This window comes from Prosopis cineraria, unplaced genomic scaffold (assembly GCF_029017545.1).
Source record: "Prosopis cineraria cultivar Desert tree isolate PC_DT_omini unplaced genomic scaffold, ASM2901754v1 PC6, whole genome shotgun sequence".
NCBI classification, from domain to species: domain Eukaryota; kingdom Viridiplantae; phylum Streptophyta; class Magnoliopsida; order Fabales; family Fabaceae; genus Prosopis; species Prosopis cineraria.
The window spans coordinates 29,162,047-29,167,909 of NW_026555337.1; positions in this window are offsets into that span (position 1 = coordinate 29,162,047).

A 5,863-nucleotide genomic window follows, 5' to 3' on the forward strand; every position below is an offset into this window, starting at 1 on the left:
TTTTGGTATTGGAATACATTTCTTGTTTTTCCTTTTTTTTTTGTTAAAAAAAACCTACCTAAACGGATTTATAGAATGGAAGTATGGAACAAAAAGAAAAGGTTGATTTATAAAAGAAAACTACAAAAAATATTTTTTAATGTTCTAGAATAAAAACAAGTAAGAATTTCAACTAAGAACCAAGGATGTTACTTAATTATTAGCAAGTCCTAAAAAAATTTAAAATTTTAATTCAATCTAGGAGGATTGAAGTAAAAATAATTTTAATGGTAAAAAGACCAAAGTACTTTTTATTTGTTAATTTTATCTGAGATGAAAAATTATTAATTATTGATTTTGTTATTTCACTTGTTAGTTTATCAATATGAGTTATAAATTATATAATTTGACCTATTAATAATCAATCATACAAGATTTGAATATCAATTGTTCAATCACTTTGTCAGACAAGCAGCAATATCAGTTGTTAATTTGTTAACTTTACTTGTTACTTTACTAAAATTAGTTGTAAATTACTAATAGGTCTTATAATTTATAATCAATATTAGTATATTAACAACTAAAGCTAGTAAATTAACAACTAAACATGTATTTCTGTTAAATAAAAATGCCTTGCATTTCAGCTAGAAGTAGTATGTCATGAAAATAAATCTTGTTCTAAAAATCTAACCAAATTGAGGGTTTAGAAGCTTCAATTAAATTTGAACTAGATTTTAACATTAAATTTAAATATTGAAAAATATTCACTTGATAATTTTATAAAAAAATAATCGTGTTTGGAAGGTGTAAAATAGAATTGTACATATAATTATAAAAAAATATAAAAATAAAAACATAAAGATATTTTTTTATTTCCTGATGCGTTCGGGTGATTTTAGTGTTTAAAGATTAAAAAAAAACAATAATTTATTTTATTCCATAAATCATTATATATATATATATATATAAATTTAAAATCTAAGACCTACGTTTTGTTTTAGAATTTTGCTTATTCATATTGTATAAATAGCTTATTGTTTTTAATTTTTTTTACTGAATGCATATGAAAAATATACACAAGCTTTTATTTTGCTGAAAAAACTTGTTTATTTTTCTTATCAGTGCAAAAAACTTGTTTTATTTTCACATAAATTTTGTTGAATCTTAGTTTTGATGATTACAAAATAAAGAGAAGTTTTGTGGTTTCAAGCTTTCTTAACTAAAACTAAGATAATTGGCTTAACGTTAAATCTAACTAAGTGAGAGCTTATACGAACATAAGATATGTTATCTTGTTAGTTAAGTATATAACATAATTATAATCCTTATGCTTGAAGTTGTCTTGTTCAAAAATATTTCTAAGTGTTGATAACACTTGTACTGGAAGCCTTAAAACTGGTTTTACCTCTATTATCTTCACTATTCTATTGTCTCATGCTTCTTATAACACCGGTCCTACCTATAATAACACTGGTGTTATTCATTTAAACATGTACAATTGAGTCTCTCTTATTTGAATCTTTTTCCTTGCACTAGTATTATCTTTTTAAACATTGATCTTATTCTTCATTTATCTTTGATTGAATTATGTCAACACCTGTGTTACTTGGTTAGCACTTGTACTAAGTTTTATTCAAGTTTGTACAACACCTGTGCTAACACCTTAACACCAGCACTGTCCTTTCTTCTGTCCTATGAAGAGATGTGATTGATATGTACTTTGGTGTTATTTTCTTTTAACATTGGTGCTAAATAATCTTTTCAAAAATATTCTAATTTTTCCAAAAATATTGAAAATCAGTAGTAGTTATTTGAGCATCAAAGCTTACCTACCTTCCGTATATCATTTATTGTTAGAGAGCTTCATTGATTATATATCTACTCTAAAAGAGAGTTTAAAAATAGTAGTAGTTCATTCTTGAACTTACTCTATTTATCCCTATTTTACATTTTTAAAATAGAGAAACTTAAGCTCGTGAAGCTTAAGGGGATTCATCATTACCTTTATAGGGGGAGAGTTTTAAACTTATTGAGAAGTCTGTTTATGTACTAAGGCAACTAAGAACTCAGAGTAATCTTGGTAATATAGTTGGAAATCTCAAGAGGTTCTTGGGGATTGGATGTAGACTCAAGTGATAGGAGTTGAACTGGGATAAATTACTTGTGTCAAGCTCTACTCATCTAACTCTCATGATTGGTGATTTCATTCCTTCATCTCACTTATTATTACTGCATTTCATTTAACTTTTTAATTAGCCTAATTCACCCCCTCTTAGGGCAGTTACAAATTATTTTAAAATTTATTACCATGTGCAAGTTAAAAGTATAAAGAATAATTTATATTTATGAATGATTACATTAATGAATCGTTGGTGAACATGTAACTTTTCCACGTGTTAGTTCACTAGATACCTGATCGGATGATGAATTGAGTAGTAAAAATATTCTACAAAATCAACAAAAAACTGATGAATAGTAAAAGTAAAATCTATAGTTTGCTAGCATCAGCATGTCAGAAGAGCGTGTCTTCAAATTATGAATATACCTAATTCCTAAATTAAATGGTAAGTTCTCTAGGTCTTTTGCTACCATTTTCCCAAATGTAAGTGCATCAAAATAAAGGAAATGAGAAAATAAAGATGGAGAAAAATAGAAGAATTGCATGGTGAGAGTAGACATGATATTGAAATAAATATAAAAGATATTATAAAAAATATAAGATGAAAAACTAAAAGAAAGATGTTGGAGTGCTCTGTATTCTCTATTGAGTGCTTATTGATCTATAGCAACTACTCTAAAAGAAAAATTATTACACCAATGGTTGTGCTAACTGTCTACTAGATGCAAGGAACTTAGTATTCTCTATTGGGTGCTTGTTGATCTATAGCAACTACATCTAATTCGCCAAAGGAGGAAGTGTCTTATTTGATTAGACCAAGTATTGAATTGATTGGAATGTTGTTGAATTGGTTGAAGTTAGAGAGGTCTTATATGTGTGGATTGCTTCCTCTTTTATAGAAAAAGGTGGTAGTTTTTCCATGGCTATGCTCCACATTTCTATAGTCATTATTTGCAGTTATTCTTGCCCACCTACTAAAGTGTTGCATTAGTGGTTTTCAATTCATATAACTTCCCTCCTTATAGAATAACTAGTTAAGTTTGGGCTAAAAATAAGATTTTAGCCTAAACAATTAGGCTAGGGGAAAATAAATGGGAAAATAGCGATGAAGGACTACTGGAGAAAATTTATATTAGTTAAGAATTAGTTGTCAAAATTTGAATGGAAAAAAGTTTGAATGGACTATTATTAATTTAGAATGAGTTGCTATTAAAACTTGAATGGATACTTGTTGATAAAAGATTAACATAAATTGATAAGTATTTATTTGAGTTTTGACAGCAGGTAATCCTTGGCTAATATAAATTTTATCCAGTAGTCCTTGATTGATATTTTCCAAAAAAAAAAAATTATATTCTAGCCCAAACAACTAAATTTAATAGATCACTCCTTTTTTTCCCCTTTCGCCAACAAAAAAGATATTTCAATAAAGAAACCAAAAAGAAGTTCGAATGCAACCAAAATACGTGAAAACAAAAGAAACAAAAAACAAAACAAAATTATCTAGAATTTTGAAAAGCAACACAATCAATCTCCAACAAACTTTAAAGAGGAATTGGTGGGAATGGGCTAATAACCTAATTGGGGAGACATAATTCCTTGAACAAATCCTTGCAATATGATCCGCCATCATATTAACATCCCTAGGAACCTAAAAGAAATGATGTTTCTTTAAAAGATTCATCTTAAAAAGGATGTTTTCAAAGATAGAAAGATATTTTCAATCATCTAGAGCCAAATTAGCATTTAAACAATTCATCATAACTTTAGAATCATATTCAAAACAAACCTCATTAAGATTATGATGGACTACATAATCAAGTGCACGGTCTAATGCTTAAAATTCTACCTTCAGACCTGAAGAAGCCTCACATTAACATGCAAGCCATCAAAAAGCTCATTACTATCCCTGCTAACAAACATAATAACAATATCCTTCTTATCATTTATAAAGACATAATCAAAATTAATTTTTAACTCTATTGATTGGAGTAACCTATCTTAGTTGTGAAGGTGATTTGGATTTCCCAATAACACAATCAACATCATTGAACTAATTCTTCACAGGCCAAAACTCATAAAGCATTTCAAAAGCTCTCTTGCTAACCATAAAGGATCAACCCTTGGCCTTTTCATACAAAAAAGAGCAACGTGCCTTTCAAATTTACCATAAAGTACAGGGAATATTCACTTTTTGTCAAGGATCAAAATCCTTATCTAATAACCAACTAGATAACCACTGCTTCATAGATGAGATATTAAAATCATGAACAATCATTGATACTTAATTGCAAACCATATAGCCTTTACCTAGCCACATAACAAAAATAAATGTTTAAGGAACCCTACCTTTGAAGAGAAGATACAACAAATTTTAAATATGTTACAGCCTCTTTTTTAAATGTTTTTGAAATAAGGCAAAGCTTTTAATAATAATCTCCATAATTAAAATTTAACATTGCTAGGAATTCTTAGAGGCCAAATCACCTTTTGAAGATCATATGACATGTAAAGTCCAACAAAACAACCTAACTTTACTTACACTTACTACTACATACCACATATAAACACTGAGTTTATTCTGAAGATACAGGATCTTGACTTTGTTTTAAAACACTTTAAATATGCAAACAAAGCTCAATAAAAGATGTTATAGAAGCATAGACATTATACCCTTGAAATGAGGAATGAAATAAACATTTCTCTAAAATGTGCCATGTGTCGCGGCATGTGGTATAGAGCCACGAGTCTCTACTCTATGCCATGTGCCATGGCATGCCACCATGCACCATGGCATATGTATCAAATTTTGCTATCATGATAGCGATTTGATATGAACTCCCACCACATGCCATTTTCATATACGTTGTTCGATCAAAATGATTCAAATATTCACATAAAGCTCATACAAGTTGACTAATGAAATAAGTTTGGATACAATCTAATGGTCTGATTTTAATTTGGACACCTGAGGTGCAAAAAATAATTTTTCTTTCAAAAATAAGCATCTTAAGTATTCAAATTCAATATGTTGCCTCATTAGACCACTTTGAGCCTTTAACAAAGTCCATATGGACCATTTACACCTAATTAACGCATTATATCACATACCACACATCACATGTACAATTTGACCTCTTAATGCAACTTTTTACAAATGTGGTCTTGTATAAGAAAACACATATGATCAGACATACCCTACTAGCTTGTTCTACTTATGCACATACTTGACTTGCACATATGGGGCTAAGCTATACCATATAGGTAGGGTATATATATAATTTGACTTGCACAACTAAGGCCAAGCCTCACCATTTAGTCAAGATTCACACCCATACACAATATCAAGGAATCATATATATATCAAGTGGAACAAGATGGATACTTCCCATTCCCATATCTTACTCATCAATGTATACCACTAGCTTTACATATGTACATACTCTTTAGGCACCACAAGTTAGGAAAATATCACTTTCACATAATATAAGGCTAGATTTCACAAAATAACACACTTGCCAAAGCATCTAAGCCTAACCACATATTAACACACATTTACACCATGGCGAAGATGTAACTTAAATTATGCAAGCAAGTCCCTAAAATGACATATATATGCAATTTTACATCCTAGTTGGCAACATAAATTTTTACATATTTATACATTCATAATTCTATAGCAGCATTACAATGAGTAAACATAACTACTCTTCATGTGATTCCTTTCCCAATCTCTTGGAACTCTCAACACCTATAAATAAAAAG